The following is an 11,738-nucleotide window of genomic DNA, read 5'->3' as shown; positions in this document are numbered from 1 at the left end:
AGTTCTTTTAGGATTGGGCATGTTCGAAATACATGTTTGCCTTGCGCTACATTTTTAAAGCATTTGTGAATATGAGGTAGTTGTCCTTACAATTTTCCCTTTTAAAATTACAGTTTAACATTCAATTTAGTTTTTCTCTGAAAACATCTATTATTGAATATCTTAGAAATACGAATATATATAGAGACAAAGAGGTCACTCTACATGGGGAAATGGCTTAGCGGTTACAAATCATACATCAAGGAAAGGGATTTGTGAGATGATGGACCGGTAGCTCCCATTTCTACTACACTTTTTTTGCAACTTCCAACAATACTTCACACTCAAACTTGACAACAATGGAAGCAATGCCTCTGGTAGATCTTTAAGCTTTGGGCAAGACGCAATATGAAGTTGTTTGATGCAGGTGAGGTGTTGTAGGCCCTCGGAAACTGATTCTAAATCCATAAAACCACGGATTTGTTGTAAATTTAGAGTTGATGGAAGAACAAAAGACCTTGAGCAAATGAAACCACTCCTGAATTTTCTCCATGTAAGTGTAGTCTAACAAGTGATGTTGGGAAATTTTGAAGCCCCCACTTTGAGATAGGCTTCGTTAATCCTCCTATAGTTAGTGCAATTAGATTAGGAGGCCATAAACCACAAGGAAAAGAGCAGTCTAAAACTGGACAGTTTCTTATGGTTAGCACTTCCAAAGATGTGGCACTTTGCAACTGTTCATAAGGAAATGCCTTTAGATTCTTGCAACCAAAGATATGAAGAGCTCTAATGCGAAGGAGCGGAAGATAACCGAAGGCTTCCACGTGAATGGATTCTATAACGTCACAATGTGAAATGGTTAAATTTGTGAGATGAGCTAAGCATCCTTCAGGGAATGACCTCAAATTCGATAATCTACAAATGAAAAGTGTTGACAAGAAGTTACGGGAAAGCCAACTCTCCTCCAGGTTATCACAGCCGCAAATGTCAAGAATCTTCATGGAGGATGGGATTGCACCTGCTGTTTGGTAGGCCAAGGATGTAATAGAAGGACAATCGAAAATCACCAACTTCCTAATACTTTTTGGGCAAATGTAACTCTCAAATCTGTGACAACTGCGAAAACTTACTTTTTTAATCGATTCCAAGTTAACTTCTTTATTTCCAAGTGACACTAGATTTTCACAAGATTCTATTTTTAGAATCTCCAAACTGATAAGAATGTTAGAACCTTGTGTTTCTAACTCCCATAAGTATCGCAATTCATTACACCATCTAATGCATATATATTCAGTTGTTCCAAGGTGTTGTAAAATTTCTCCGTTTAATCTTGTAAGTCCATTAATATAACCCATTTTCAAACTAAGAATTGATGAAGACATGCGAACCATACTACTAAACACAGGTTCACAACATCCTTGGATGTTTAAAACCCGAAGTGAAGGTATTAATCCAATAGAAACTGTTGCTAGTTTTGGACAATTCTCTATAGAAATTTCACGAAAACAAGGAAATGATTCAACAACCCAGTTACCTTCACCACAATTATTTGACCATATTTCCCAACCTTCCATATCATAAAATTCCAAAACTTCAAGTGAAGGAAATGCGGCACCACCGTAAGAATTCACAGGCCCAAGGAACTCGTGACCGAGAGTCTTCACCCCATACATGCTTTTGACAGTTAACTTTTCAAGTGAACTTAGATGTCCAAGTGTTGGTAGATAACTACAATTTCTACATCCTTCTAATGTGAGTTGTGTTAATCGAACACATGTGGGATTCTCGACCCAATTTGGAAATTTGGCTCCCTTGTGGAAACATATCTTCAAGTTTCTCAATCTGTTATGTGGTCTTAGTGCTTCAAGTACTTCATATTCAGTTAACTCATTACGTGAATGATCAAACACATCACTCCATTCCATCTCCAAATCATCGATACCCATCTTTTGCCATAAGTTGGCCTCCCTTGCATGTATTGCACTTATCACTTTGTGTAGCCCAATGATGGAAAGTCGGCCTCGAAGATGTGAAAGGCCCTTGAGTACAGTTATGTTAAACCCATCTAATCCCTCAACAATGACTTTGGATAAAGTTTGTAGACTTGTTAACCTACCAATCCCCTTGGGTATCTTGTTCAGCAAAGGAGTACCGCTGATGTCCAAATTCCGCAGGTTTATTAGTTTTACAAAACTCTTAGGCAAGCTAGATAACTGAAAACAACCACAAAGCAATAAGCTTTGGAGATTATTAAGGTCACAAACTTGCTCTGGTAAACAGGTGATGTAAGTTCCAGAAACATTGAGGTACCGGATATGCTTGAGACTACCGACAGATTGTGGTATCTCTCTTAATGAACAATTTGTTAGGCTTATCACCCTCAAGAATTGTAATTGTGGTAGTAAATCGTTGACAGCCTTTGTCGATAAAAATAGAAATGAGAAACTAGGTATGTAAAATGGCATTGATAACAAAGTGCGCATTTGTCTAGCTCTTTGACATGCCATGAACTTTTGGTAAAGTCCATAATATTTTTCATGAGTAAGCGAAACATATCTGGACTTCTCTAAAGCTTCATTTGTATCATTAACTTCCATCTTATCGTCAAACCGAAAGAAAAACTCTTCTGCAACACTTTTAGCCAAGTCATTTATCAGGTCGTGCATTTTATACCGAGATTTCTCACTAGTTGAATGCTGGAAAAAAGACCTACACTTCAACTCTTCAAAATATTCATCACCCAAACGTTCCATTGTTTTATTTCCATTTGACTCGTATAAAAACCCTTCTGCCATCCATAATAGCACGAGTTCGTCTTTGTCAAATAAGTAGTCCTTGCTAAATAAAGAGCAATACGCAAACACTTGTTTCAAATGTGGCGGGAGATCATAATAGCTTAATCTTAGAGACGGAAGAATCTCATTCTCGGTCTGTAAACTCCATACCTCGTTGTTCAACAACTCCTCCCAGGGTTCATCATGCTTTTTTGTTCTTAACACCCTTCCTAGCATTATCAAAGCCAAAGGCAATCCATCGCATTTCTTCACGATACCTTCACCATGAAATTTAAGCGATGGATGCTTATCAAAGTTTTGTTCAGCGAATGTGTGTTGAGCTAATAAAGATAGAGCTTCGTCATGTGATAAAACATCTAAAGTGTAAGCATGAACCGGGTCCATGATCGATGCACTGAGGACTTCCTGGTCATTACTATAATTTTACTTCCACTTCCCCCCTACGAAAAAAGGGCGTTGTAGGAGTTGCCATTCCTTGTAGTTTTCATTCCACACATCATCTATAACAAATAGGAACCTTCTGTTATAAAGTTTTCGTGTAAGCGCCTCTTGTAGAAGATTTAGATTAGCTAAATTTGGATTCTCCCCGACTACTGCTTGATAAATAGCGTTGCTAATATTAAACACATTGAACTCATCAGATACACAAACCCATGCCCTGAGTTCAAAGTGATCCGTCACTTTCTTTTCATTGTACAAAACTTGAGCAAGAGTTGTTTTGCCTATCCCTCCAAGACCGACAATGGATATCACACTGACATTTTGCATACATGTTTCATCCCCTAACAACATCCCGAGCAATGCATGTTTATCCCAATCACGACCCACAACTTTGGACTCGTCAACTAGTGAAGTTTCCTCTAGTCTTCTAGTTTTTCTAACTGACTGTTTAACATTATCAGACAAACCCAAACTATTTTTCTGCTCAGCAAGATTATGCAATCTGGTTGTAATCTGATCTAACTTAAAACTCATCTTTTGACCATACATAACATTATAAGGAGTCAAATCAATACAACATGTTGGGATGATCTTCAATACCTTACTGGTGACAGTTTCTTGATTCAACTTGCGCCTCATAGCTTCAGTCGCTAAATCATCGAGTATATCATCTATGTCGTAGGCCAAATCCTGTAGATCATGCAGCCATAATTGAACACACTTTTCGCTTATTTGTTTCTGGGCTGCATCAGCAAGCACAGATTGGATCTGGGACAGGGTTTTCTTCCATATGTTGATCCGAGAATAGATTCCGGTGGATCGAGCAAGGCTGATCAAGTCAGCAGAGGCCAGCTTATCAAAAAGAACAGTGATGAACGGGGCGAGAAAGATCTCAGCAACAGCCATTGCAGAAAGGAAAAAAAGATTGCTTCTTTTTATTTTTCGTTGTTGGTTTACAGAAACTGATGAAGCAATGGAATAGTTGACTCCTGACTTCCACTCAACCACATATTATTAGTAGGATATAGTGATCTAATATCATGTTTTTATATTATTTTTTTATCTGTTGTTGTCTTGATTTTGTGAAGCAATTGTTGTTTTCTATTTGGAAAAAAAGAATTATGTACATTAATAAAAACATTCAGAGGGAGGAGAAGGGATTACAATATATTATACTTTTAAACACTTGATAATGGCATATAAAGTGTAGAACTTTGAATCTTCAAACTGCAACATATACTTAATTAGAATGTTTATTTATTTTGCTAAAGAAAAGTACACATTAGCGGGATCTGTTTAGTGTTACTGTCTAATTAAAAAACTTTTGAGTATTTCAACAATTTTAATTTTGGCATGTTTGACTCTGTTTCTTTTTATGCTAAACCTTCTTTACTTACCTTAAAACCTGCTAAGTTAAAGTATATATATCACCCGTATCACCGAGGTATGTAAATGGTTTTTCTATAATGTACCATGCTAGAGGTGGTAAAAGGGGCTTTTGTTTGGTTAACGGATCAAACGGGTTAGGGTTAGGGTCGGTTAGTTCTAAAATCCTTGTATACCATATTTGATTAGAAAGCTTAGGAGCTGTTTGGCAAATGCTGAACTATTAAGTGCTGAATCAATAAGAGGTTTGGACCTCTAAACCAGTAAGTGCTAAACCGGTTAGTGTTGTTAGGTTTGGACCTCTGAATGATTGTGCAGAAAGACAATTTTACCCCTCTTAACATTTTTGTTTTGAATGAAAGATTTCAGTTTGGTCAGAGCTATGAATGACTAATATAATTATAAAGGGAAAATACATAACATCAAACCAAATCCAAATTATACACAAATCCTTCAAAATACATGAAAACATACTATAATCCAAATACAAATTAATACTTTCCGTACACTTTTATTTTTAATCATTTGAAACTAGTTGATTATCTATATGGTCATGCAAACTAGCCATATATTCAATGCCTTATGAACCCCATTCTTGTCGTGAGCGAGCTTGCCATCACTTTCACCACCTTGTATTTCAGAATACACAATGTTCTCGTCCTAGTCCATAAATAATCGCGATCTAGGGAACCCCACTTGTTGGAGGTAAATATCATCAAGTATTTGGCGGACGCTTATACCAAGTTAGCAAGGGTGATTAATTACTAACCAAAGCTCTTAATTGACCTGAGTATTTTATTAGTGTTTATCCATTACATGGGGTTTGCCACTCTTTTACAAACCTGCAAAAGAAGCAAAACATGATTTGTTGATCTTGTCACTTAATTCATATGCAAGTTGTAGTAAAAAAACATGATTTGTTGATCTTGTCACTTAATTCATATGCAAATTGTAGTAGAAAGTCATATATATGTAGTTAAGCTCCAACAATTAACAACTACATATACATCAATCTCTTGAGCAAAGTAAAGGCATATCATTTCAAGCTCTTGAGCCAACAATATACATCAATCTAAAATGCTTGTGATAAAGAGTAACAGACTGATTACTAAACATTTTTATGGTATCTGCTTCAAAATAAGACTGAATGTGACTTAAAAGGTCAAAACACAAACATAGCTTTTAGTTTTCCTGTCAATAACCCAAGTCAACAAAGAAGATCACACTTTGTTTCATAGTAAATACATAAAACTTCTTAACATTATATTACATACCAACCATATGATATTGAAACCGATGGTACGCCATAGATAAAGGCCTCTCGAGCACCAGCCACCGTCCCTGACTAGACACTGCATTTGAGAACCTCTATTTAGAAAAGGCAGTGCTAGTAACATGCATGTGATGAAATCATGAAGTAACAAAAATATTTGAAAGTGGAACTAACATGTGAAGACCACAGTTGCTGCCTAAATTTATGCCACTTAATACCTGTAACCGAAACAACTCAGTAACTTTTTAAGTAATTGTTTAAGCAACTAGGAAAGCTCAATAATCTACCAAATCAGGGACTGAAGGAAATAATGTCTTGAAGACTTCCAATGATGTACAGTCGGCTGGAGTTCCTGTGTTATTAATATAGTTACACAAATAATCATTAAAATATGAATATATAACTGACCTTGTGCCAGTTATGACGGTAATAGCATGCGCATACATAAATATGAAGCTAACCAGAAATAGCAAAGGCTGTTGCTCCACTTCTTTCAGTTGGCTTTGCAGAGATGGTACCGCGCACCGATGCAGAATGACTTGCAGCTAAATTGTTCCTTAAAGATATCCAATAAGGATAAAGAAATGGAGTTAAATATTTGTTATGTGTGTGCTTGTGAGTGTATGCTTCTGTTTATAATTTAATTAACAAGATGAAGATTATGATAGTCACAGTGGTAAAAAAGGGCGAGAAGACAAAAACATATACAAATTAGTGTACCATGTGCCACCATTATTATTTATTATCACTAAAATAAGTAGAAGAATAATGAAATAAATAAATAAATATATATATATATATATATTTCATTAAATTACCTAGTTCTAGATACGCATCGCTAGCCTCGAGACCATAACATTCTAGTTATCTACATCTGTTTCAAGCATTTCATCAAACACCTTCTAAGCAACATCCAAATTCCCATTTACAATACATACCCATCAATGCAGTAGCTAATCTGATACTACAATTCAGTTTTACCTGATCTATTAGTTAAAGAACCCAAACACCGATCTCGAGAGCTCCAAGATGAGCACACACACTGAGTATGCTCACGAATATAGCCTCATAAGGCAAGAAGGGGTTATGCATATAGATTCAATTGTCAATAAGCATCTTAATGAAACTATGAAAGTACCATTTTAAACCCTAAATCAAAACATTTTAGTATAGAGTACAAACAATTGGGTAAAAGGTCATAACAAAAGCCCAATTCTAGAGCGGATAGATTAAAACACTAAAAAAACCCAATTGTGCTGAATATGGGACCAATTATCAGTCCAGGGTTCATCGGATTTGTGTTCTTATTATAATTGCAAATTCGACTGGACGTTTTTCGTGTTCCTGCAGAAGATGAAAACCCAATTGTAACCGTATGTACCCTAAACCCTAAAATGGAAAATAGCAAATGCTTAACAAAATCACCATATAATCAAAACTGAAAGAAATAGAAATTGAATCGCATAAGCAAAATCACCTTAAAATTGTTGGGTCTTCAATCGACGAATGACGAAATCTAATATTGGTGGCGAAGCAACCATCGTGAGCATCTTGTGATCGGTGGTTGGTATATGAAGTTGTAGAATGCAGCAGTAAGGGTCTGAATGTTCCTTGCTTCTGAGCAAAACAAACAACCCCTTGGATATAAAAAGTAGAGATTTGAACCTTCTAAAGCAACATGCTGCTTCGACTGTTGGATTATATTTTGCTAAACTAAATTAAAATTTTAACTTGATCTGTTTAGTGTTGTTACCGTTTAGCTAGATTTCAAGAATTTTGACTTTTGAAATGTATGACCCTATTTCATTTAAGCTACATCTTTTGAGTCTACCTTGTATCACCCTATCACGGAGGCAACTAAATTGTCTTCTTTTTTTATATTTATTTTTATGAAAGCTAATTTTGCTGGTTAAAAACAAAACTAAAAAAAAGTGAGGAAAAACTAAATGGTTTTTCTTTGATGTACCATGCATAGCAAAACGAGCTTTTGATTGGTTACCTGGTCAAACGACAAACGGGAGGTTCGGCTTGAATAGAATTCCTTTTGCCCAAAGGCAAAGTATATTAGTTTTCCTCTATATAAATTGTATAGCAAAACTCATATTATTTCAAGAAAGATTGATTTTGAGATGTTTGATATTTTTTTTCTTTTGAGCTAGATCATTTGAGTGCGTATTAGACGTGTTGCTAAGTATAGCCCATGCCACTCAACGTGTATGAGAGAGGGGGGGGGGGATACAATTATGTAATGAGAACTACAAATGGTTCTTCATCCTCCCTTTGTCTTTGGATTCCTATAGTTTTGGCCGGGTTATAATGAATCTAGCTAGGGTTTGTCTATAAAGTGTTTTGCAAGGCAAATGTGGTTTTTTGAATCTATGGATATTATATATGTTTAGTCCAGGAAGCATAATGGTTGTTGTTGATCAGTTTCTATAATCGATGATATAATGGAAACAAGGAAATATGTAATACCTGATAATCCAGTGATGTTTGAGATTGACATCTTCTTAATCTGATCGAGTTCCCCTTTAGGGTGTATGGTTAAGATGGAGATTAGGTGTTCTTGATGAACACGATTTGAGAGAGAGAGGTAGGGGATGATTCTTATGGTGTTATTATTCATCATTAGTTATTAACCTCTCTAATAAGCTCTCTATATATACACCCAAGGGGAAACCCTATTAATGTTAGTAAGGGTAATTCCGTCCATCAAGGATTTACCAGTTATAAACATAAGGTTATTTAGGTCAATGATCAATTATAAGATAAATAATTATAAGGGCCATATATAAATATATATAAAATATATTTATTCTAACATTCTCCCACTTGGCCTAGTAATTATTTATTATGAGCATTAGATTAGTCTGATCAGAGGTTAATACTCATTTTAGTTCTAAACCCAAATTGCAGCAGAGAAATACAGTCGTTGAATCAATATTCGACTCAGGACCCCCATTAATCATACTACAACTCAAATTTAAAACCTAACTTTAGGATCAAATTGACAAATAAGCCCTTACCGTTGATTTGTATAATTAGTGTCTATACGTCTTTAGGCATGCATGAACGTATTTAGAGACAAAACAAATTTTCAACGTATGAGGAAAAATTAATAATTAATCATTCATAGTACGATACGCAGTTGCGCTTGGTCATTGGTAAAACCCGTCTCTATTATTGGCAATTTAGGAGACTTATGGGTGACAGACCTTTAATTAGTGGATCCATAAGCATATCATGAATGCATTCGATACAAAAGTTTAGTTTCCTCTATTTGTTCTTAAGTCATAAGCGAACAATAATTTAGACTTGTATCGAATTCTAATGCAGCTCCGCTTGAACTGTTACTGTTCAAGAAATAAGGGTAGCTGACTTTATCACAATAAGTCTTCAATATTGGATTTATATGAAGTTAATAAATTATGAGTCAACTGATAAAGTTTTCCAACAACATTTAGTGACACGTTGCGTTATGATCAGCAACATATTACGTCATTATAACTTAGGTCGTTGTTATCAGTTAGTTAGGACTCCTTCATGAGATAGTAATGTCTGCTGACATAAGGATATACCCAGAAGTTGACAAAGTTAGAATATTAGTAGTCAACCGTTTTTTAGTTCTCACTTCTTCTTCTTTAAATTATTGTGTCTCGTTTCTTAGAGATATTGTGATATTTTATCAGATGCTTCACAATAGAAATAATTAGTCTAGTGTTTAGCAATGTGACCAATATCTAAACGAGTATAGATTTGAACCTTCTTAAGGCATCTAATTAATGATGCATAAGGAAATAATCTCATTTATCCTATTAGCCTCTAAAGGAGGGCAATATTGTATGTTACAAGTGTAAGGACCCGTTTCATGTAAAACATATAAAACTAATGAGTCTATCTCGGTGTATTTTGATAACTATTAAATAAGAGGTATCTCCGAGATTGATTAGGTCAAGATATGCGTTAATAATACTTTGACTCATGTAACATATACTTGTCAAAAGAATGTCATCTATATAAGGACAAGTTTACATTAGTTGCTCCCACTCATCTTGAGGTAGGTAAATCAATCCACTTAGTTCTTGATGAAGAGAGTTGCATTATGATTTCATTATTGATTCTTGCATCAACCCATACATGGATTTTATTGACTTACAAACTAAGTGTTCTTAATCTTCAGTTTAGAACTTACAGGTTATTTTACGAACATGTAGGCCAGTGTTAGGGAAAGTTGTTTTAATGTTCATGTAATGTAGCTCTAAATTATTATAAGCTACTAGAACAGTGATGATCCTCAAAGTAACCTTTTGTAAGACAAGGAACTAGGTTCTTTGATAATTTATTCCCTCTTGAGTATACCTTTATCAATCAATCATACCTTTAGTGTATTAACGTTATTCATTCAGATTTAGTTTAGTAATGACTACCTTTTAGGTAATTCAACCAAATCCCAAACGTTATACTATTTTAGAAGATTGATTGATACTAATGGTTTAATTAGAAGATGTAGGATCATTAAACCTTCCAAAATCCATTTAATCTTTAGTCAGGTAGGGTACATAATCATCAAAGTTAGTAGGCCTTTGAGACCTAGATGACCTCCTGAGTTGATTATTGGGTTTATAAGGAGTTTCATATTTTCAGGTATATTAGGAGCAATATTAGTTTCTAAGTATGTAAGAGTTGGTGCAGTATGGTGTACAAGAGGTGTAATCGGAGTTAAAGTACGCGACAATCTCTCCCCCCGCGTCTTGTACTTAGCCAAGTTATGATAAGGACTTTTACTGCTCCTACTGACCTTAGAAATATGTAAGAATTCAGCATGCTTAGGGTCAACATCAGAAGACCAATAAATTCTAATTGAGGATTATATTAATTAGTCTTGGTAAGAAATCTAAGTTTTCCCATATTTAGGTATCCAACAAAATTTGTTAGGAGTAGCATTAAATGTTAAGGAGACAAGATATAATGGAGCAGTGTCTTATACAAGGGATGTTTTATGAGGTAGATTAAGTTGTTTCTCCCCCATCTCTTGCATATGAGGACACTCAGTGCTCCCACTGATCTTTTAGGCCTCTAAAACTCCATACAAGTTTTGGCGATTCATGTCATAGGAAACTTTCATACAGTTTAGACTTGATTTCCTTATTGTCCATATTTCATAAGAAATTTTAAGGACATATTTAGAAGGAATACTGATAAGTATATATGAATTGATTTCTTTAAAGAACTTGTCCAGTAGGAAACAGATTAGATACAAGTTGATATTCTTCTAAGCTCCACTAATAGCAGTGAATTTTAACTTATGGTGGACCTCACTTACTCCCTTTATCCAGTTTATATTTAGGGCATTTAACACATGCTTTCAAATCACTAAGAATGAGATTTAATGGCAATTCATCCTTTGTCAACCGAGTCATGATTTCTCATGAAAATTTTGGTCTTAATGGATGAAGTACGTAAGTCTCATTTATCTTTTGTTAAATTCTCATTTCTATGATAACAAAAGGTTGTGAAATTTGTAGCATCGCTTAGTTTTATCTTATAAGGTTTCTATTCAGATAATAACGACCGATAATATGATAGTTTTAGTTAGTAGTGACTTTGTTTTGGTCATTTAAAACCTTATAACTGTCAAAATGTAGCTTTAGTATTGATACTAAATTCTGAGTAAACTCTAGAATGTTTAAGGTATCATAAAGCTTAATACAAAACAGCTTTTATGGTTCTTACAACCTTAACATTAAATGAGTCACTGACTCTCATCTTAATTATTATCGATTTCTGATAAGGAAACGTATAAAACTAAACTCAACTAACATGTGTTAATAGGGATATTAATATTAGTGGAGTTAAATATCATT

General features: G+C 34.8%; 1 long non-coding RNA gene and 1 pseudogene across 1 annotated transcript; both read right to left on the bottom strand.

Annotated features, from left to right (window-relative positions):
- Positions 1–212: 212 nt before the first annotated feature.
- On the bottom strand, positions 213–4,199 carry LOC143550398 (putative disease resistance RPP13-like protein 1; annotated as a pseudogene).
- A 1,675-nt stretch (positions 4,200–5,874) lies between these two features.
- Positions 5,875–6,421, bottom strand: LOC143550397 (uncharacterized). The gene is made up of 4 exons (XR_013138320.1): positions 6,336–6,421; positions 6,162–6,226; positions 6,049–6,092; positions 5,875–5,953 (listed from the first exon to the last, which is right to left on the bottom strand). It is a non-coding gene; the product is annotated as an uncharacterized LOC143550397 (long non-coding RNA).
- Positions 6,422–11,738: the final 5,317 nt, after the last annotated feature.

This window comes from Bidens hawaiensis, unplaced genomic scaffold (genome assembly GCF_021521415.1).
Source record: "Bidens hawaiensis isolate Kalapana, Puna unplaced genomic scaffold, B.hawaiensis_p1.1 tig00016036_1, whole genome shotgun sequence".
Taxonomy (NCBI): Eukaryota; Viridiplantae; Streptophyta; class Magnoliopsida; order Asterales; family Asteraceae; genus Bidens; species Bidens hawaiensis.
The sequence above is the reverse complement of the archived record's forward strand: the minus strand, read 5'-3'. Positions and strand labels throughout refer to the sequence as shown.